General features: G+C 38.8%; 1 protein-coding gene and 1 pseudogene across 2 annotated transcripts in view; one reads left to right on the top strand and one right to left on the bottom strand.

The window, feature by feature from the left end:
* The window catches only part of STAG1 (STAG1 cohesin complex component), a 468,912-nt gene that overhangs the window by 1,752 nt on the left and 443,319 nt on the right, over window positions 1-23,841 (top strand). The gene's annotated exons all lie outside the window — the stretch shown is intronic.
* LOC136313997 (gamma-aminobutyric acid receptor subunit beta-3 pseudogene) overlaps window positions 1-23,841 on the bottom strand; it is a 40,388-nt pseudogene that overhangs the window by 1,573 nt on the left and 14,974 nt on the right.

The raw sequence follows: 23,841 nt of genomic DNA, 5'->3' as shown, positions 1-23,841 counted from the left end.
AAGTGGTCTATCAATGGTCATTTTTATAATTAAACTACTTTTGAATGAAAATTTCTCTGTATCGTCTTTAGTTTTGATGTTCTGACAAAGCTAGGGGATATTTAGATGTAAAATATGGAAAACTGTTATGTTACTAAGATTGCTTTTTTGGAAGAGAGTAATACAATTACTTTTTATTTGAATGGTTTTTTAAAATAGTTTAACCGTGCTGTGCTGTACTGGTTAGTACTGGACTACAGTTACTTTAACCATTCCTTAGGTTTGTGATCTTTAGGATGTCACTCTTGAGCCTTACATTCCTCATCCCTAAAATGAAAATAATAAATTATTTGGTAGTTGTTTAGAAGGTGTGTGTGAAAAAGCCCCTTTTGATTGGTAATACTTGACAATTTTATACAGTTTTAATCTCTTTTCCTTAATTCTGGATCTGTATAATCAGTGCTTTGAGGAGATACAATGCGCTCTGGGGAGAAAGATGCAGGTCTCCCCCCACCCCTTATTTTCTTTGCTGCTTTGCCCTATGTCAAGCGAATATATTCATTTTCTTTTGGTGTATAGTAGAGTACCACAAGTTTAGCAGCTTAAGCAACACCTCTTTATTATGTTACAGTTTCTATGATCAGAAGTCTGAATACTCTTTTTAACCAGGCTCTTAGTTCAGCATCTCACCAGGCTGAAATCAAGATGTCAGCTGTGGCTGCAGTTCTCATCTGAGGTTTAAGGTCTTCTTCGAAGCTTACTACTTGTTGGCAGAATTAAATTCCTTGTGGCTGGCTGTAAGAGTGAATTGGCCAGGGACCATTCTCAGTTCCTTGCCATGTGTCCATATAGGCAGCCACAACATGGCTGCTTTCATCCAGGCTAGGTAGACCAGTCTCTGATCTCTATACTCTCCTTTAAAACCTCTTTAAGAAACTCATCTGATGAGATCAGATCCACTAAGGATAATCTTTTTAGTGAACTCAACTGATTAGGGACTTTAAATACAAATGCAAAAATCTACTTTCCATCTAACAGTCACAAGGGATATATCCCATTATATATAAAGATCTCTCCCACACTCAAAGGGAGGGGTGAGACAAGGATGTGAGATCATTGAGGGCTCTTTTAGAATCTGGACATACAAGGAGAGAATATAGGCCTTGGCAGTAATCCCATTTGATAAATTTAATTATATATACTTATTTTGCCTTTCTTAACACTTTTTCCTTTCCCATATTTCCTGCTACCTCAGTTTAAGTGTCTCCCTCTATAACAGGGGTTGGGAACCTTTTTGGCTGAGAGAGCCATGAATGACACATATTTTAAAATGTAATTCTGTGAGAGCCATACAATGACCCGTGTACCTTACGCATTTTCCAATAAAAATGGTGTTGTCCCGGAGGACAGCTGTGATTGGCTCCAGCCACCTGCAACCATGAACATGAGCGGTAGGAAATGAATGGGTTGTAATGCATGAGAATGTTTTATTTTATTTTATTTTTTTACAGAGACAGAGAGAGAATCAGAGAGAGGGATAGACAGGGACAGACAGACAGAAACAGAGAGATGAGAAGCATCAATCATTAGTTTTTCATTGCTCATTGCAACACCTTAGTTGTTCATTGATTGCTTTCTCATACGTGCCTTGACTGCGGGCATTCAGCAGACCAAGTAACCCCTTGCTCGAGCCAGCGACCCTCAGTCCAAGCTGGTGATCTCTGCTCAAACCAGATGAGCCCACGCTCAAGCTGGTGACCTTGGGGTCTCGAACCTGGGTCCTCGGCATCCCAGTCCGACGCTCTATCCACTGTGCCACCGCCTGGTCAGGCGTTTTATATTTTTAACATTATTATTATTTTTATTAAAGATTTATCTGTGAGCCAGATGCAGCCATCAAAATAGCCACATCTGGCTCGCGAGCCATAGGTTTCCGACCCCTGCTCTATAAAGTGTTTTATTGCATTTAGAGGAAACCAAATTTAAAAATAAGAAAGGCAGTGGAAAAGATTATGCAGTTCTTATTGTTCTTATTCCTTGGTACCTATTGTTTTGCCCATTTTAGAGATGAGATTAAATCTAAGACAAGTTAAGGAATTTAAGTGCTTAAGATCAGTCTTATTAAGAGACAGGTAGATTCACATAGTCATTGCACCAGACAGTTGGTGTGGTGTGATTGTTCCAGCAGCTTGTAAAGAGGAAATTCTTATGGGAAAGAATAGTTATTAAGTAGGGATATTGGTAGAACAAAGAAGGTAGCAGAAGTTTGGTCATGGTATGTGAGGTGGTTTTCTGTTGACACAGGAAACATCCAAACCTGTAGAGAATTTTTATGAGTTTATTCGAGCCAAACTAATGACAATGCTGGGAAGCAAGATCTCAGATGCTCCAGAGAATGATCATTTGCAGTATTTGTTTGTTTTAATACATTTGGAATTTAGGAAGGAACACGAATGAGGAAGATTACATGAAAGTGGGAGAATGCAAGGCCAAAGTGGGGATTGGGTTACAGGATATTTCCAAGATTAAGTGTTCTTTTTTTTTTTTTTTTTTTTTGTATTTTTCTGAAGCTGGAAACGGGGAGAGACAGTCAGACAGACTCCCATATGTGCCCGACCGGGATCCACCCGGCACGCCCACCAGGGGGCGACGCTCTGCCCCTTCCGGGGGGTCGCTCTGTTGCGACCAGAGCCACTCTAGCTAGCGCCCGGGCCATCCTCGCTCCAATGGAGCCTCGGCTGCGAGAGGGGAAGAGAGAGACAGAGAGGAAGGGGAGGGTGAAGAAGGACATGGGCGCTTCTCCTGTGTGCCCTGGCTGGGAATTGAACCCGGGACTTCTGCACGCCAGGCCGACGCTCTACCACTGAGCCAGGGCTTTTTTTTTTTTTTTTTTTTTTTTAACAGATAGAGAGAGAGAGAGTGAAAGAGAGAGAGAGTTAGAAAGAGGGATAGACAGGAATGGAGAGAGATGAGAAGCATCAATCATCAGTTTTTCGTTGTGACACCTTAGTTGTTCATTGATTGCTTTCTCATATGTGCCTTGACCGTGGGGCTACAGCAGACCGAGTAACCCCTTGCTCAAGCCAGCGCCCTTGGGTCCAAGCTGGTAAGCTTTGCTCAAACCAGATGACCCTGTGCTCAAGCTGGGGACCTCCGGGTCTCGAACCTGGGTTGTCCTCTGCATCCCAGTCTGATGCTCTATCCACTTCGCCACCGCCTGGTCAGGAAAGAGGCTTTTCAATGGTGTGTTAACCTTAAATACACAGAAAAAATGGGCAGGGCTTACTTAAGGTGAAGAAAACCTTTTACTAGGGAAGTTACAGGCCTGAGGTGTGACTACCATCATAACCTACTCAGTTAGGAATTTATGATTGCATCACTCTGAGATTACTTTCAGTTAGATGTATTATAGAGCCCCTTTTTTGTCCACAGATTCAAGAAGCAGATTATTTTCAAGAGGAGGCAATTAGGACAGTTTTAGCAAAGGATATTAAGCTTTAAAGAATATAGCCAGGAGTTAAGATTGTTAGGGAGATACCTATTAATTTATTATTAGAAATACGATACAGTAGGGGCTTGGTAAATCTTTGTTAGTGGAATAAAAATATAAATCTTTAGAATTTAGGTGATTCTTGCTATTCTGATACTCTGTAGGGGAAATTGGGAAGCAAAGGCTGTAAAGATTGCTCTTGCTTAAGACCCAGAGTGAGATGATTCTTGATGTAGGAATTAGGGTTGTCTACAGAGATGGAGGGATCAGTTTTCTGTCATTTTGATAGTTATGAAGCTAGGATCTCAGTTTCCTATCTTATAATACTGAGGGAGCCTTGTCTTACTGAAAAATTTTTAAGTGAGCTTTAAGTGGGTCATAGTTAGACCAGTCGGTTTTATAGAATCATTTCTCTGTGTAATACATCCCTTCCTTGTTGCTTCCCTGAGGTTTCTTTCTTCCTCTTCTAAGTCTCTGTTCTTGCCATTAAGTGCTCAAAGGACATCTTAAATCCTGCCTTCTTTATAAAAGACATTCCCTTGTGCTATGGGCCTAATGAATGATATACCAGTTAGTTCCTCAGATGTCTCTAAGGAGTTCTGTTGTAATTAAAATGCTATACTAATGGCTTTTAACTTGCTAGAAGCTCACAGTTGCAAAACATTTTACACTGTAACTCAGTATGTACATACAGTGGGAATAAAAGTTCACGAAACATTTTATTTAGCACACTCTGATAGTCTGATTTAAATTTTTATTATTTATTTAGTGATTTTAGAGAGAAAGAAGGATCAACCCTTTGTTCCACTAAGTTGTACATTCATTGGTTGCTTCTTGTATGTGTCCTGACCAGAAATTGAACCTGCAACCTTGTCATATCAGGCCAACACACTTGACCAACTAAACTATTTGGTCAGCGCTGATTTAAAAAAAAATTTTTTTTTTTTTAAATAGAGAATGCTGGTTGCAACTTGCTTAAGTGATATAGTGATATCATGACTTAGCTACCCACAGTTGGAAAAGTGCCCAATTATAATCTAATTGGTAATCAGGAGAGTGCAAAGTAAATCATAAGAATAAACCATTTCTCTTCCATCAGAATTGCAAACATTAAAAATCCTATTATCAAGTGTTGGTGAGGATGTGGAAAGTGTAAATTAAGATAGTTATTTTGCAAAAGAATTTGTTTTATTTAGTAAATTGAAGTATAGGTATGTACCTTCAATCTAGCAGTTATATTTCTGCCTACATTCCTGTGAAAAAAATTCTTGTACTTATATACCAAGATGTGCACAAGTATTTATAATAGTGTAGTTTGTAGTAGAAAATATCTTGAAACAAAGTGTCCATCAGTGGTAGAATGGATAAATAAATGGTAGTTTTCAAAAGTTAAAATAACCTTTTTAAAGAAGTTGAAATAATATTGATTCCTAGGATAACCTCCCTTGGTCACAGTATATTATCCTTTCTATATTTAATATTTTGTTAGGGATTTTGGGATTTTTTTTCATGAGGGATATTGTGTTGTAATTTTATTTGGTTGTAATGTCTGTCATGTTTCATATTAGGATTATGATGTTCTCATAAAATAAGCTCAGAGGTGTTCCCTCTATTTACTGAGTTTGTGCAAAACTCATACATATTTTTTTTTACCCCCACATTTGGCCCCTATTAGGTTAAGCATTCATCACCATTCACAGAATTTCATCATACTGTTTCTGAATTTGGTCATAATAATGAGTTTCTTAGAGATACTTTAACAAAGTAACACAAACTGGTTGGCTTAAAACAACAGAAATTGATTTTCTCACAATTCTGGATGTTGGAAGTCCGGGATCAAGGTGTGAGCAGGACTGGTTTCTTCTGTAGGCACTGAAGGAGGATTCCGTCCACCTTTCTCCCCAGCCTTTGGTAGCTGCCAGCAACCCTTGATGTTCCTTGGCTTGTTACATGCCTGACCCCAGTTTCTGCCTCTCTGGTCACATTGCATTGTCTGTTGATACTACTTTCTGGAATGCTTGCTAGAATTCACAAGTAATGCTGTCTGGACTTGGAATTTTCTTGTGAGAAGGTTTTTGGTAACATTCAGGGTTTTTCTTTTTAGTAGAGGGCTAATTCATATTTTGTTTCACTTTAAATCAGTTTTGGTAAGCTGTAAGTTTAAAGAAATTTTTTCATCTTACTGACATAAGTTTATAAGATTTCCTTGTTAGCCTCCTAATGTCTTTAGGATCAGTAGTGATGCCTCCTCTTTAATGTTTGTTGTTTTTAATGTGTTCTTTCTTTTTTTCCTCTACCACTCTAATTTTGAAATATTTTCAAATAGTAACATTGCCAGTTTTCTCTTCATCTTTTCTATCTCATCTGTTATTTATAATTTTATTCTTACATTTATTTTGCTCTTTTTTTTTTTTTTTTTTGGCTTCCTGGAGTATAACCTAGGTCAGTGGTTAGCAAACTCATTAGTCAACAGAGCCAAATATCAACTGTACAATGATTGAAATTTCTATTGAGAGCCAAATTTTTAAAACTTAAACTATATAGGTAGGTGTATTCCTTATCGAGGTAGTGCCCGCACGTGGTATTTTGTGGAAGAGCCACACTCATGGGGCCAAAGGGCCGCATGTGGCTCGCGGGCCGCAGTTTGCTGACCAGGGACCTAGCTCATAGAGTTCAGACATTTCTTATTTTCTGATATAAACAGTCAAAACAGGAGGTTTTCCTTTAAGCATTGTTGTATCCCATAGATTTTGATATGTTGTGTTTGTATTCAGTTTGAAATAGTTTCTATTTTGCTTTATGACTCCTTTTTTTTGATTGCTTGGTTTGTGATTTCTTCATTAACCCGTGGATTACTTACAGATGTGTTTAGTTTAAGAATATTTGGGGGTTTTTTTTGGGTGGGGGGTTTAGACATCCTACCGTCTTCTAACTTAATTTCATTTTGAGGTCATATGCTCTGAATGGTTTTATTCCTCTTAAATATAATTGAACCTTGTTTTACCGTCTAGTATATGGTCTGTCTTGGTAAATGTACTTTTCACACTTGAAAGGAAATATATTCAAATGGGTAATAATCTATAAATGTCAATTAGATTAAGGATTTTGATAATATTTTTAAAATAATTTATGTCTTGACTGGCTTTTTGTTTACTGGGGAGTAGGGGTTGGTCTAGTTCTATCAGTTGTTTGAGAAATGTTAAAATGTCCATGACTGGAATTGTCCATTTTCCCTTTAATTCTGTCAAATTTTGCCTCATGTATTTTGAAGCTTTGTTATTAGGCATATACAATTTATGATTGTTTTCCTGATAAGTTGACCTTGTTATGAAATGTCCCTCTTTATTTCTTGTAGAAGTCTTTGTATTGAAGTTTTCTTTATCAGATATTAACAGTCACTCCAACTTTCTTGAGCTTACTGTTTCTATAGTGTATTCTTTTTCCATTCATTTACTTAAAACTCTGTTATTTATATTTAAGATGCACCTCTTAAAAGTAGCATATAGTTGAGTTTTGCTTTTTCCTTATCTTTTTGGCAATATGGAACTGGAATCTTTCAATTATAATAAATATTGATTATGTTCTAATGCCTGGCAAGGTCTGTGAAGGGTCTGACATACTGTTTGCAGACTAGCAAGTGTCAACTGATGGTTGATGGTTGTTGACACCAATTTAGTGCTAACAGGAACCCCCAATTTGGAGTGCAGTGAAGAAAACTTTATTCAGTGCAAAAACAGCTCAATTGTGATACGGCTGTGAGGTGGCCTTAGTGTCAGGCTCCTTTAGTGTCTGGCTGGATAGCTCTGCTCTGCTTCTTGCCAGTCTGCATTGTGCTGTACTGGTCTGCTCTGCTGTGCTTTGGTCTGCTCCTTTCTCTGCCAGTGTATTTTGGCCTTCACTGGTCTGCTCTGTTGAGACATTTTAGGTGTTTCAGCTCAGTCTGGGAATTGAAGTCTTCAGTCTTGGTGGAAAGGGAAAGTACACACCCCAGGGGGTTCGAAGCATGAACAGAAGTCCCCGCCCTGGTCCCTGATTGGCCTGTTGTCATGCAGATGAGGGCCCCCCAAAAGGCACTATCCTGATGGTCTGAATAGAGCCACTCCTGTTGGTTAGAGCTCCTATTGGATGGGAAAAACCTCAGTCTGGTTGGTTAAAATAAGATTCCAGGAATTCCTTTATAAGGGCTGGTTCAGATGGCTGGCAGTTCAGGGCAGGCTTTTCCTTGAAGTGCAGTTTGTGCAAGAGGTCCTGTACAGAAAAGGCTGCCATGCTCTTGTTATAAAAATTTGAGCCCAATTAGCTAGCCACCAGGAGCCCTTCTAACTTACTTCTTAGTACATAGCTTCTTAGGGTACAGGCAGGTAAATCTGCCACAGTTTAATTGAATGCTAGTGGGAGCCATGAGTCTTTTTGGTCAGAGATGAAGAACAACATATTGTAGCAATTGCTGTAGCCACAGAATCAGTGTTTGTGTGAGATCTGTGAGCCCCAGTTTGCACAGCTAGTATGAAGATGTGAAACCTGCACGTGAATTGAGTGGGTTGTGTTATAGGAGAGGAATCCCAAGCTTGGGGAAACTTGAATCTTGATAATGGGTAGTAGGCATGCTTCCCCTTTTCTCTGAGGGAGATGCCTGATTATACATACTAGGTTATTTTTTCCTACCTTATTTAGATCACTGAGAGGCTTCTTTTGCTTTCTAGTAGAGATAGTATGAAGTAGCAGATGTGCAGAAGTTTTAATGACAATGAACAATATTAAAGCTAAAGAACATTTTAAGCTATGGTCTACTTTATTGTTAAATCCTAAATTAACTTTTGAGCCTGATCATTGGTGGCACAGCAGATAGAGTGTCGGACCGGGATGCAGAAAACCCAGTTTCGAAACCCAAGCGTCACTGGCTTGAGTACAGGCTCATCCAGCTTGAGCATGGGATTCATAGACATGACTCCATTGTTTCTGGCTTGAACCCAAAGGTCACTAGCTTGAAGCCCAGGGTTGCTGTCTTGAGTCCAAGGTCGCTGGCTTGAGCAAGGGGTCACTCGCTCTGCTGTAGCCCCCTGGTTAAGGTACATATGAGAAAAAGCAATCAATGAACAACTAAGGTGCCCCAACAAAGAGTTGATGCTTCTCATCTCTCTCCCTTCCTGCCTGTCTGTCCCTATCTCTATGTCTCTCTTGCTTAAAAAAAAAAAAAAGATTCTGTATTAGCTTTTGAGAAGAAAATGCCTTACTGTGTACCTTGTACTGCTAGGTATAATTAAAAAGTTTGCTGTCACAGATGAAGGAAGTACTGTCACATGGTTAGTGGCTAAAAATGCTGTTGTCCATTGTGCAAGAGAGTTCCTGACACTTGAGTCATCCTGCCTGTTTCCAATTCTAACAACCCCTTCCTAAGTATGTAAACTTGGGCAAATTCTTTAACCTCTCTAAACCTCAGTGTTCTCATCTGTAATATGTGAATAATAAAAGCATGCCTCTGTTGTGGTTTACTTTAGAGGCTAAAAAGCTTTTAAGTATTAAACTATATTGCATTTGACATAAATCCAAAGGGCATTTATTTTAAATTTAAAGGGTGAATAAAAGTATAATTGAAACAATGAGATTATTTTCCAGAAGTAAATAATTTTAATTAATTGGTTCTTATCAGCACATAAAGGTAGCAGATTAAAGCTTTATTGATTAATGAGAATGGTCAGAGGATGAGGTACTCTTGTTAGTTGAAAGATGAGGGTTATGGCCAGAATTTTATGCTTATTGTAAACATATTTCAAACATCAGGCTCTTTTCCTTTCCTTAGAAAGCATTGCATCCTAGAAAGGCAATGTAATGCTTTCTTGGTAATTGAAAAACTTTGATGGTTGTAACAGGATTATTCTTACTTAGATTATTAGCTTTGCGTGTATTATTTTGCAAAGACATTAGAAATTCATCTTGAACTAAAAGCAAAACATGTCTTGAAAGTTACCTCTTTGAGTAAGTTACTAGGCAAAATAAGATGATAGATGATTGCTTTTTTTCTCTCATGAAATGGGGTATAGGAACAAAACCCTAGTTAAACCTAAGAAATTTTTTTTTAGTTTTTTAAATGTAAAGGCATTGTGGTGTCAGTGAGAGAAAACTAGGGCCAGAGACCTGAGTTTTAATTACGGCTCTAGCACTAACCACCAGTGTCTGTGAATCGTTACTTTTCTGGACTCTGTTCATTGTAAAATTAGTGTCTTGGACCTTGTTTCTAAGATTCTTTTAAAACTTTTAGTGCCTGTTGAAATAATTAGGAAGTTGACTCTGAATCAGGTAATGTAGAATTTTTGATCTGAAAATTTGGAATTAGGTGGGAAACCTAATTGTGTTATCAGCTGCCTCCTTTGGCCTCCTCATCTATTAACTGGTTATTAGACTAATTCATGCTTTCCCCCAGCTTGATAGGTGTACAGACCAATTATGTTAAGATTTAGATAGTATTTATAGTTTTTGGTGCCACCTTTGGGTGTGTGTTTGCTTTTTGATTTGGTGAGAAAGAGATAGATTAGCAGGTGCTTTCATACAGTTTTATTCAATGTGAATTGTTCAGACATTTATTGAGCATCTATAATGAGCCATACACATTGCTTATAAAGACATTAAAGCACAGTTTTGTCTTTCTGTTCTACAGAGAAGGCAATTCACGATTCAGAACTTAGGTGCTATCTTCTCTAAAACAACCTTTACTGATAGGGCAAAAGGTTTAGTAGTCTGAGTAGAAGATCAAACCAGTTAAAACATTCCTTTTAGCCTAAGCATAATATAGATTAAAGCCCTCTCTTTAATTCTACGTAGGCTGAGAGGTGAGGAAACTGCAGAAAAAAAGTTGGAAGTGAGCAAAGGTGGAAAGAAGCTGTTTCATAACATAAAAGTGCTGATATAGAAGTTGCAGAAGAGGATTTAGCTAAGATAATTAATGAAGGTGGCTACACTGAAGAACAGATTTTCATTTTTTTATAAAGATTTTATTTATTCATTTTAGAGAGAGAGAGAGAGAGAGAGAGAGATAGATATATGGGGGGGGGGGGGGAGAAGCAGGGAGCATTAACTCCCATATGTGCCTTGACTAGGAAAGCCAGTATTTCAAACCCGCGACCTCAGTATTCCAGGTCGATGCTTTATCCACTGCGCCACCACAGGTCAGGCTTCAAATTTTTTTTTTTTTTAAGATTTTATTTATTGGCCCTGGCCAGTTGTCTCAGTGGTGGAACATCTGCCTGGCCTGTGGATGTCCTAGGGTCGATTCCTGGCCAGGGCACACAACTGAACTGCCCATCTGCTTCTCTACTCCTCCCCTCCTCATTTCTCTCTCTCTCTCTGGGCGCTGAGGATGATTCCATGGCCTTTATCTCAGATACTAAAAAATGGCTCTGGTTGCAGTGGAGCAAGGCCCAGATGGGCAGAGCATCACCCCTTAGTGGGTTTGCTGGGTGGATCCTGGTTGAGGTGCATGCGGATTCTCTCTCTGCCTCCCCTCCTCTCACTTAAATAAGAAAAATAATAAAATAAAGGTTTTATTTATTGATTTTTAGAGAAGGAGGTGGTGGGGATGCATAGGAGTGAGAAGCATCAAATCATAGTATGTGCCTTGACTGAGCAAGCCCAGGGTTTCGAATAGGCAACCTTAGTATTCCAGGTTGCCACTTTATCTACTGTACCACTACAGATCAGGCAATGGATTTTCTCTCTCCTTCCTTCCTTCCTTCCTTCCTTCCTTCCTTCCTTCCTTCCTTCCTTCCTTCCTTCCTTCCTTCCTTCCGGAGGGGAGGGGAGGGGAGGTAGAGACAGACTCCTGTATGCTCCCTGATCAGGATCCACCTGGCAAGCCCATTAGGGGGGCTTTGTTCTGTTCATCTGGGGCATTGCTTTGTTGCTCAGCAACCAAACTCTTAGCCTCTGAGGCAGAGGCCATAGAGCCATTTTCAGCACCCTGGGCAATTTGCTTCAAGTGAGCCATGGCTGCTGAAGGGGGAGAGAGAGAGTGAGAGAGAGATGTGAGAGGGGGAGTGACAGAGAACCAGATGGGTGCTTCTCCTGTGTGTCCTGACCTGGAATTGAACCTGGAACATCCACATGCTGGGCTGATGCTCTACCACTGAGCCAGCTGGTCAGGGCCTAGATTTTCAATGCAGACAGAATAGCCTTGAATTGAAAGAAAATGCCATTTAAGACTTCCATAGCTAGAGGGAAGTCAAAGCCTGGCTTTAAAGCTTCAAAGGACAGGCTGATTCTCTTGTTAGGGGCTAATGCAACTAGTGACTTTAAGTTGATGCTCATGCTTATTTACCATTCTGAAAATCCTAGGCCTTTTAAGAAATATGCCATTTCTACTCTGTGCTTTATACATGGAAAACAAAGCCTGGGTGACTGCACATTGTGCTTACAGTGTGTTTACTGAATATTTTAAGCCCACTGTTAACACCTGCTGCTCAGAAAAGAAAGGTTTCTTTCCAAATATTATTGCTCACTGACAATGTACCTGGTTATCGAAGACCTCTGATGGAAATGTACAATGACATTAAATGTCTTTATGCTGGCTAGTAAAGCATCCATTGTGCAGCCCATGGATCAGGAGGAATTTAGACTTTCAAGTCTTATTTGAGAAACATTTCGTAAGGCTATATCTGCCATAGAGAGTGATTCCTCTGATTGATCTTGGCAAAGTAAATTGTCAGCTTCCTAGAAAGGATTCATTATTCTAGGTACAATAAGAACATTGATGATTTATGGGAAGAGGTCATAATTAACAGTTTTTGGAAGAAGTTGATTCCATTCCTCATGGATGACTTTGAAGGAGATTCAGGGCTTCAATGGAGGAAGTAACTGCAGATGTGGTGGTAATAACAGGAGACCAGAATTAGAAGTGGATCCTGGAAATATGACTGAATTGCTGCAATCTTATAAAACTTGAACAGATAAGGAGTTGCTTTTTATGGATAAGCAAAGAAAGTGTTTTCTTTTTAATTTTTTTTTTATTTATTTATTCATTTTTTTAGAGAGGAGAGAGACAGAGAGGGAGAGAGAGGAGAGAGAGACAGAGAGAAGGGGGGAGGAGCTAGAAGCATCAACTCCCATATGTGCCTTGACCAGGCAAGCCCAGGGTTTCGAACGGCGACCTCAGCATTTCCAGGTCGACGCTTTATCCACTGCGCCACCACAGGTCAGGCGAAAGTGTTTTCTTGATGTGGAGTTTACTGATCAGGATGCTCTGAAGACTGTTGAAATGTCAGCAAAGGAAAGGACTTAGAATGTTACATAAATGTAGTTAAAGCAGTGACAGGGTTTAAGAGGATTGATTGCAATTTTGAAATTTTTAATGTGGGTAAAATGCTATCAAAAATCACATTCTATAGAGAAATCATTCATGAAAGGAGAGTCAGTTGATATGGGTAAACTTCATTGTCATCTTCCAACTACTACCCTGATCATTCAGTAGCTATCAACATCAAAGCAAGGTTCTCCACCAGCAAAAAGATTACTACTAATTAAAGGCTCAGATGATGGTTAGCACTTTCAAAAATTTTGATATGTACATTGGTTTTCTTTTTTAGACGTAATGCTACAGGATAGTGCAAACAACTTTCTTTTTGTACCAGGAAACCAAAAAATACATGACTTGCTTTATTGTGTGGTGGTCTGGAACTGAAACTGCAGTATCTCTAAGGTATGACTATATGGTTATTTAGTTTACTGAAACTGCTTGAAATGTAATTCTGAGATCATTTTGTGATGAATTGGCTTTGGCTAGTGGATATTTGGCTTTTCTTAGTCAACATATATGTATAACCAACCCATGTTACACTTAATACGTTGTATTCCTGGAGGTCCAGGAGGGGGGAAGGGTATCTCTTGGGTACAGAGTTCCATTTTTACCATATTCAGGGAAAACTAGTGGTAGAGTAAGATTAAAAGGGGCAAGAGAGCTATCATTATTAAGTTATCTGTTATAGGCATGTGTTTGGTTCTTAACTTAGCCATTGTTATTGAAATCAGTCTGTTTATCACACCCTCCCAGTGCTTTAGAGTCATTATGTATGTCGTTTAATTTGTACTCATCCCTTCAGAGAACACGATGACGATGACCGGTGAAGGTATTTTATAGTGCAGGGCTTTGTTAGGCTCTTCCTGTCCTCACATCTCTCCTCTTCTCTACTTCGAGGGGAAATGATCATAAATGTAGTGGGAAATGAGATGGGGTGGTTCTGAGGTTATTACTGTGTTTTTTTTTCTTTTTTTTCCAAGTGAGAGGAGGGAGATAGACAGACTCCCACATGCACGCTGAGTGGGATCCACCCTGCAACCCCATCTGGGGCTGATGCTCTGCCTATTTGGGGCATGTTAGTACCTGAGATGGAGGCTCCTGGGAGCCACCCTCAGTGCCTGGGGCCAGTGTACTTCGAACCAAGCCAAGGCTGCGGGAAGGGAAGAGGGGGAGGGGAAGGAGTGGAGAAGCAGATGGTCGCTTCTCTTGTGTGCCCTGTCTGGGAATCAAACCTGGTACATCCACACGCCTGGCCAATACTCTCCCACTGAGCCAACCGGCCAGGGCCCTGAGGTTATTGATGCCAACTGATATAGTACTTAGGGTTCACTAATTATAAATTTGTTCATTTTATTTTGACTAGATGCTGGAAATAAGTCAGGCAAGGTATTTGTGTTCATATGAGAGGCTCATAATAATTAGATAAAATAATCTTATACTGTGATAAATACTATAAGAATAAATGTGAGGTACTGTGATAGGTAATACTGGGATACATGTATTAAATAGGGAAAGTCAGGAAAGGCGTCTTTGAAAATGTGAAATTTAAGCCGAGACAGCATTTTGGGCTAGAATGGTCCAGGCACAAGGAAGAGCAAAGGCAAATCTCTAGCAGAAATGGCTGTGATGTTTTAGGAACTAAGGGATGGTCATATGACCTGAAGGAGCATAATGTAGAAAGAGTGTAGTGGCATCATATGAGTTTTAAGAGGTAGGCCAGAGTCTGGATTACATAGATTGTTAGGGTTGGTAAGAACTTTTTAGGTGTGCAGATTTTATTGTAAGTAAAATGGAAACCCACGGGAGAGTTTTAAGCAGTGGAATATTTTAAAAACATTAATCTAGCTCGGTGGTTGTCAACTGCTGGTGATATTGCTTTTAACGGAACATTTGGCGATATCTGCAGACATTTTTGGTTGTTGCAGTGGGAGATATGGTGTATGCTACTACTGGCATTAGTGGGTAGAGACCAGGTATACTGCGAAACATTAATGTCAATAGTGTCAAGGTTAAGAACTTCTGCCCTAGGTGCTGTATGAATATTGGATTGTGGTGAGGGTGGAATGGAAGAGGGGAGGGTTAGGTTTTTGCAGTGTCCAGGTGACAGGTAATAGTGTGTTGTGCCATGGTTGTAAAAGAGGTAAAAATGAGAAGTGTTCTGATTATGTGCTTTGGAGATAGAGTAGACATGAGGGAAAAGGATAAGTAAAAAATGCTATCCAGGTTTCTGACTTTAATAATTGAGTATATGGAGGTGCATCATACTATGGGGAAGACTGGAGGAAAGACCAAGAATGAAAGGTGCTTATTTAAAAAATCTTAGTTAATGGAACCTGATTTGCCATTAATAAAAGATGGCACTATTTTATGTTCAGCAAGAAGGAAACATGCCATATGCCTGTGCAGCCTATAATTGGTTGCACCAGCCACCAGCCATTCATTGCTTTGAAATCTTTCATCTATTCCTAGAGTGTTGGCAATTTCTTCTGCCTTCATTTGCATTGGGTGGCATGTGATAAGCTGTTCTTTTGCATGTATCTCAGTAACACAACACATTACAGCTTCATTTACTTGTGGCTATTCTCATATCCCTTAAATCACTGTCACTTTATAAGAAAACACGAAATTGGGATTACTAGCAATAACGAATATTTGATTTGCTAATCTCAATTATTGTAACTTTTTGCACAGTAACTTTTCATTTCAATGTCAAATTATAGGAGAATATTTTAGGAAACACTTTAAAGGTAGTTAAAGTCCACATGCAGTAAACTAACAATGCAAATAACTCAATACATGGTGAATAGCTGTGACTGATTTAGTGGATGAACCATGACAGCTGTGTTGAATTACTGTCTGTCCAGAGCATTTATAAAATGCTACTGATTCTGAAGTGCATCTTTATCTCAGAAATGTTAAAATAAGGGGGAAAGCCTGACCTTGGTGGCGCAGTGGGATAAAGCGTCGACCTGGAACACTGAGGTCGCCGGTTCGAAACCTTGGGCTTGCCTGGTCAAGGCACATATGGGAGTTGATGCTTCCTGCTCCTCCTCCTTCTCTCTCTCTCCTCTCTCTCTAAAAAAAAAAATCAATAAAATAAGGGGGAAAAATATACGTTAGAATATGTGAACTATGGTAGACAGTGAGTGAGAAGCTTCCCATACCAGCCCATTTAACATATGATATGGGTAGAAGTGGATGATTTAGCACTACTGATAGTTAATACTATGAACAGTTTCTGTGTTATGGAAGCTCACCTTTGAAAGAAGATCACCGGTGGCTCAATATTTGTATTTGCAATGGACTGTTCAGACAGTGCTAGACTTGGTTGAAAGATGGCTAAAGAAGGCAACAAGTAATAAATAGTTCTTAGGCACTGCATATAAACTGAGTGATAAAATTAAAGTGATGTCACTTTGATGTGTGTGTTTTCTGGGTATAGGTCAGTACTAGCAGTACAATTAGTACATAGTAAGTTGCAGGCAAATATATCTTAATTTTGGAAACCGTAGTTTCCATTTTTCCATATTGCGCTTGAAGTTCTAGTTTAATTTATATACTTTGGAAAACAGTTTGCTAACAGTTTTGCTGCATTGTATTAAAAGGAAAGGAACCATCAACTAAGTAGATACTGAAATTTTATTAACCAAAACAGTTTCTGTGTGTACAAATGGTGTGTGCATGTGTGTGTATTTGAGTATAATTCCTTTGACATATTAAACCCAAATCTCTTACTACCATCACTCTTCAGCTTGAACGTAGCTCTTGAATCCAAGCATAGCCAGGCTTGCCAGAAATATCAGGTACCCCTGTCAAGTTGGGTATGTTTTTTCATAACATTGGGGAACAATTTTTTTTCATTTTCTGTTGCATGAGGTTTTAGAACTTTTGCTATATATTTCTGCATTGCTGATTCCAAATCTGAAATCCGTTTTTTGGTGCCTGCTCTAGTTTTTATGCAATTTTAATTTCTTTTTTGTTACAGTTAATGGCATGCATTGTTTTTTGTTTTGTTTTGTTTTTTTTTCAGAGACAGAGAGAGAGTCAGATAGAGGGATAGATAGGGACAGACAGACAGGAACGGAGAGAGATGAGAAGCATCAATTATCAGTTTTTTGTTGCGAGACCTTAGTTGTTCATTGATTGCTTTCTCATATGTGCCTTGACCGTGAGCCTTCAGCAGATTGAGTAACCCCTTGCTGGAGCCAGTGACCTTGAGTCCAAGCTGGTAAGCTTTTTTTTGCTCAAACCAGATGAGCCCGTGCTCAAGCTGGCGACCTCGGGGTCTTGAACCTGGGTCCTCTGCATCCCAGTCCGACGCTCTATCCACTGCGCCACTGCCTGGTCAGGCATGCATTGGTTTTTAAATTGGAGTTAAAGGGTGACGACTCTTGGATTGAACATAACCACAAGGCAATTAATGTTTTACAAACATCACTTTTACATAATTGTAGTTTTTAAATGTAAAAAATTATTATCTGATAAAAACACCCTCTTATTTTGTTTTAAGATTGAATCGTGGCTTCTTCAAGTAGGCGTAAATATAAGAATAGTCCTGACACCTTCTGTTATATATGTGGCTGTTACACACTTCAGCATCAAAGGTGCAATACAGTGTGTCTGTAAAGTCATGGTGCACTTTTGACTGGTCACAGGAAAGCAACAAAAGGCGATAGAAATGTGAAATCTACACCAAATAAAAGGAAAACTCTCCCAGTTTCATACCTATTCAGTGCAGTTCAATGTGTACTCCATTTGTTGACCTACACACATCTAAATGATAGTGAAGTTCTTGCCACACATGGGTAAGGACGTCTGGTGTAACAGAGTGAATAACGTCTGTGATTCTCTGTTTTAAGTGATTAATGTCGTGGTGCTTCGTTATAAATGTGCCGATACTCACATTGCACTTTGTCACGGATTCGAATTTAGCGAGCCACAGAACACACTGAACTTTCCTCTGTACCGTCCAGATCTCGACTGGCATGGCCGTGGGATGCTCTGCTGTATACATGGTGTTACGTCATCATCTGCTTATGTGCACATGCTGCCACATCATCCTACAGAAACTGGGAGGGTTTTCCTTTTATTTAGTGCAGATTTCACATTTCTTTGTCTTTTGTTGCTTTCCTGTGACCAGTCAAAAGTTCACTATGACTTTATGGACACCCTGTATTTCATCATTTGTGACACATGCATATATTGTCTATTTTCAAGTTCCCCTTGGTGATCAAGACAAGAATTGGGCTCTTCATATTGTGTGTCATAATTGTAAAGAAATGCTTCATGACTGGACAAAAGGAAAACACAAAGAAATGCCTTTTGATATTCCCGTGGTCTGGCGTGAACCTAAGGACCACAGCAGTGACTGTTATTTCTATCTGATCTATACAAAGGGCATTGGCAAGAAAAAACGGCATTTGATCACATATCCTAATATTCCTTCAGCAATACGGCCTATCCCACACTCTGAGACACTTCTGGTTCCAGTTTTTAATGGTTTTATTTCTTCTAAGGACGAAGAAAGTGAACATGGTGATCAAGTATATTTTGATATGATGCATGAGAAAATGGGTGTAGAATCTGAAGGGTCTTCTTCTGATGCCAAGCAATCATTAACCCCTCAGCAATTTAGCCAACCTGAACTGAATGACTTAGTAAAAGATTTGGGCCTATCAAAGTAAGCAGCTGAGTTATTAGCCTCCAGGCTTCAAGAAAAGTATATACTTCACCGGTCAGCTAAAGTATTCCATTTCAGGAAGCGTGGACAAATTTTTGTGGACATTCTTCCCCTGAAGACAAATACTTTGTTTACTGTCATGGTATCAGTACTCTTCTCAGCCAGCTAGGTGTTACCACTTACAGTCCAACAGAATGGCGGCTATTTCTTGACAGCTCTAAATGGAGTCTGAAATGTGTTCTCCTACACAATGGTAATGTTTATGCAGCGGTTCTGATTGGTTATTCAACTCATCTGTGAGAAGATTATAATGACATATAAATTGTCCTTGACTTTCTGAATTATGAGAAGCATAACTGGATCATTTGTGTGGATCTTAAAATGGTAAATTTCCTGCTAGGATAACAGAGAAGTTTCACGAAGTATCCTTGCTTTCTGTTTTTGTGGGATAGTGGAGCTCAGAAGAAACACTGGACACAGAAGGAGTGGCCGAAATCTGGAAGTAGGGATGCAGAATATTGTGAACGAACCTGTAGTTAATCGGGACAGGATCATTTTCCCCCCACTTCATATCAAACTTGGCTTAATGAAGCAGTTTGTTCAGGCTTTGAATAGAGAAAGGGAATGCTTTCAACATATTATTTCTGCCTTTCCTGCCTGTCTTTCGAGAAGATAAAAGCAGGTGTATTCGATGGACCTCAAATTATTATATTTTCACAAAGATGATGCCCAAGAAGACATTCTACTTCATTATGCGTTGATTCACTTCCTGAACAGTCACCTTGATTAGTTTCCTGAAAATCTTGGAGCCGTTAGTGATGATCAGACTACTGCTGGAGCATCAAACGAGATTGTCCTCAACAAGTACACAAATGCAAGAGCTGCAAACGCAAATTTTTGCCTGATTAGAATTTAAATAAGTTTTGCGCAAATTTTATGATTAAAATAAGTGTTTTAATATATTCTATTTTGAAATTGTAGACAAGTTCTGATGCAGTCATATCTTTTAGTGTATCTATTGCATTATATAAATTATATTTTCACAAAGATGATGCCCAAGAAGATATTCTACTCATGTTAAACTAAATGTTGAAAATTTTACAATAAGATGAAAACCTAAAATCTTGAATTGCAAAAAAACTGTAGCTTACAGAGAAAAACTGTCAGATTTGAGATCAGCACACTTAAATTAGATAAGAACAAGTGTTTTTGTGGATGCAACAAAAATCTTGTTCCCCAGTGTAATCATTCTTTTTTGTTAATTGATTTATCCAAGTAATCATCTCTTTCTGAGGTTACTTTTCTGAAGAAAAATAGCCACATTGGTTAAATTGCAAATACCTTACTATGACTTGATTTTACTTGTTTGGAACCTATTAAAGATTACTTGTATTTATAAACTGAAAATTCAGATATGGTTTCTTTTCTATGCTATTAAGTGTCTTCAGGGCAGGGTCATGTTGCTTTTGTGTGTTCCATAGTAGCAGAGCACAGTGTTGGGCAAAATAGACACTCAATGTGTAGTACTTAAATTCAATCAAATTGAATAACTTAGATTTGTACTGTAGACTAAACTTTATTATATTTCAAGCCTATTTATTAGATCCTTTCATTATAGCTTCAGATATGCTTGATATTAACATTCCTTCCTGAGATTAATTCTTTTATTATGCTATTTGTGTCAAAATCTTTTCAGCCACCTTTTTCCTGTCTAGTGTATTATTCATTCATTGCATATTGTAACTGATTAGTGTCATTCTAAGGTGAAGCTAGACAGAGCTTGGAAATAGGAAATAATTCTTTTGTGTTATGACCTCACTTTAAGTAGAAACAAATGTACACTTTTTTTTTTTTACAGAGACAGAGAGAGAGTCAGAGAGAGGGATAGATAGGGACAGACAGACAGACAGGAACAGAGAGAGATGAGAAGCATCAATCATTAGTTTTTCGTTGCAACACCTTAGTTGTTCATTGTTGCTTTCTCATATGTGCTTTGACTGTGGGGCTACAGCAGAGCAAGTAAACCCTTGAGCCAGCAACCTTGGGTCCAAGCTGGTGAGCTTTGGTCAAACCAGATGAGCCCACGCTCAAGCTGGAGACCTCGGGGTCTCGAACCTGGGTCCTCCGCATCCCAGTCTGATGCTCTATCCACTGCGTCACCGCCCGGTCAGGCTGTACACATATTTTAAAAAATCCTTGTCATTTAAGGGGTGATAATATTGATGTGTGGGGTGACTGATTTGCTTACAGTGAGATATTTGGTAGTGATTCACTGATTCATTAAGTAATTTGGAAGCTTCCTAGGTTTATTTAAAAATATTACTAAAAAAATCATTAAATTTACATGGACATGTTGAGGAATATATAGATTTGCATTATAATACTTGAAACATTTGACCTTTACATTTGGAAGCTTTTTAGTTCCTTTAAAGGAAATTTGAATCATTAGGCAGGAGTGTTCCATTGTCTAAAATAATAAAAAATGGTACTTCGCTGTTAAAGACCTATTTGTGAAATTTTGTATATCGTAGATTTTTCTTATTTTTTATTTTTTGAACATAGACATTGTCAATATCAGTTTCTTTTCAATCTTATAGAGCCCTTTATTACTTTGAAGCCTCTTTGGTCCCCCCCTTTACTTGATGTTCTTATCTAGCCTGGACTCTTATTTAACTTTTGAAATGTTTTGATCTCCTTTCCACCTTTCTCTTAATTGTATCTCTTTGACCTGTACTCAACCACAGATGTTAATCTTTCTGATTTTTACATACCTGGCTCTGAAATGCTGAGCACTTCTTTGCATAGTTATTTCTCAGTATAGTTATTTAAAAACTTCTACTCTCCCCCAGCCCCCTTACTTCATTGCCTCCTCTCTCTTTCTCAGTAGAGGACCATGTCTGTTTATTGAGAAACTTGGATTTAATTATTATTTTATTTTGTGGAAGGTGAAATAATTGAAGTGAAGCTAGATGGAAATTACCCTGACATTTTGCTATGTCCAGCTCTTGGAAGAATGCAGGAAGCTAAGAGAAAATTTAGACCAAAATTTGAAAAATATCTTTGTGATCATTTTGGTTGGATCTACTGTGGGCTAATTTTAATATAAAATCACCGTTTAAATTTATACTTACATTTTTCTGTTTTAAAATTTAAGAATAAAGGAAGTTTTGTGTTGTATAAAAGGTTTCAAATAATCTTATTCCAACTTTTAAACATTGTATAACATGAATACATAATCTACACCTACCCAAGTTTGACAAGTTTTTATACATGTAATCACCTCTCAGATCAAGATATAGAACATTTGCAGCACCCCAAAACGTTCTTTTTATTTCTTCCTATTTTTCCATATCTGTTCCAACTTTATTTTTTTCCCATCAGTTAATTTTGTGCTTTATTGTCTGGCTTTTTTGGCTTTACATGACATCTGTGAGATTCATTTACATTGTAGCTTGTCTCAGTAATTCTGTTTTTTTTTACTGGTATGTGGAATTCTACTGATGAATTCACCAAAATGTATTTAGTCTATTTTGTGCATGAATTTTGGGTTATTTTCAAATATTGGCTATTATAAAGCATCTGTGAACATTCTCTCTTTTTTCCTTTTTTTTTGTATTTTTCTTAAGTTGGAAACCGGGAGGCAGTCAGACAGACTCCTGCATGGGCCCGACTGGGATCCACCGGGCATGCCCACCAGGGGGCGATGCTCTGCCCATCTGGGTCATTGCTCTGTTGCAACCAGGGCCATTCTAGCGCCTGAGGCAGAGGCCATGGAGCCATCCTCAGCGCCTGGGCCAACTTTGCTCCAGTGGAGCCTTGGCTGCAGGAGGGGAAGAGAGAGACAAAGAGGAAGGAGAGGGGGAGGGGTGGAGAAGCAGATGGGTGCTTCTCCTGTGTGCTCTGGCCAGGAATCGAACCCAGGACTCCTGCACGCCAGGCCGACGCTCTACCACTGAGCCAACCGGCCAGGGAGAGCATCTGTGAACATTCTTGTACACGTCTCTTGGTGAATATGTGCCCTGATTTCTTTTAGATACATATACCTAGAGTGGAATTGCTGAATCATAGTATACTTTTTAAAAAATATTTTATTTATTGATTTTACAGAGGTGGGGTTATAGAAGTATCAACACATAGTTGCTTCTGTTTAGTTGTTCATTGCTTGCTTGTTGCTTGTCATATGTGCCTTGACTGGGCAAGCCCAGAGTTTCAAAATGGCAACCTTAGTATTCCAGGTTGAGGCTCTATCTACTGTGACACCACAGGCCAGACCATGTATACTTTTTAATACCAGTTTGTAATGGAACCAAAACATTAATTTCACTTCTACCTAAATATAAGCAATTTCATTCCTTTTGATAAAGAATACAAAAAGATGCTCTGGCCAATTGGTTCAGTGGTAGAGTGTCGGCCTGGTGTGTGGAAGTCCCAGGTTTGATTCCCAGTCAGGGCCCACAGGAGAAGCAGCAGCCATCTACTTCTCCTCCCTTCCCCCTCCCATATCTCTCTCTTTCTCTTCCCCTCCTGCAGACATAGCTCGAGCAAAGTTGGCCCTGGGCACTGAGGATTGCTTTATGGCTTTGGCTTCAGGTGCTAAAATAGCTTGGTTGCCGAGCAGCAGAGCTGTGGCCCTTTTGGGCAGAGCATTGCCTGATGGGGCTTGCCAGGTGGATCTCAGTGGGGTGTATGCTGGAGTCTGTCTTTGCCTCCTCGCCTCTTGCTCAATTAAAAAAAAGAAATATGAAAAATATCAGGCTCTAACAAGATTATAAAAGAAGCACATTTTTGTTTTCATTTATATATAAGATTAAAATTCTTATTCCAAATTGAACTATTAGGTTCTGTAGTAGTTTCTTCACTATTATGTATAAATATTTTATCTCTCTCCTTTATTCAAATTTTTTCTCTATTATAATTGTCCTGATCCCTGAAGTATTATCTTTCTTATTTATTAGAGGACTTTTCTGACTGTTCATAAGACTAAAAAATAAACATTGGTTTTTCTGGCAGAAATATAGGCTTTCTTGTTTTTATTGGGTTGGCCTTTTAGACAATTGCAGGATCTGAAGTAGAAGGAGTTACTGTAATTGGAGACCAAAGACCTGGATTCTAATTCAGGTTAGTCTGTTTATTAGCAGCATGTTCTTTTGTAAATTACTTTTACCTCACTGCCTCACTTGTATTGGGAATAAGCATGTATGTCCTGGTCATCTCAGAGGATGTTGGCTAGTAATGAGCTAATGTAACAGTGCTTTGTAAACTGTAATATGAATTATAAGCTGTTGAATTTTAGGGAGCTATTTTGTACATTTGCAGATTTCTAAGTAGCATTCATCCAGTTTATAAAAGAAACAAAATACAAGTCGCAGTTTCAGAGGCGTGCAGCAGGGCTGAAAAGTGTCTCTA

The sequence above is a fragment of the Saccopteryx bilineata genome, chromosome 10, assembly GCF_036850765.1.
Source record: "Saccopteryx bilineata isolate mSacBil1 chromosome 10, mSacBil1_pri_phased_curated, whole genome shotgun sequence".
NCBI lineage: Eukaryota > Metazoa > Chordata > Mammalia > Chiroptera > Emballonuridae > Saccopteryx > Saccopteryx bilineata.
The sequence above is the reverse complement of the archived record's forward strand: the minus strand, read 5'-3'. Positions and strand labels throughout refer to the sequence as shown.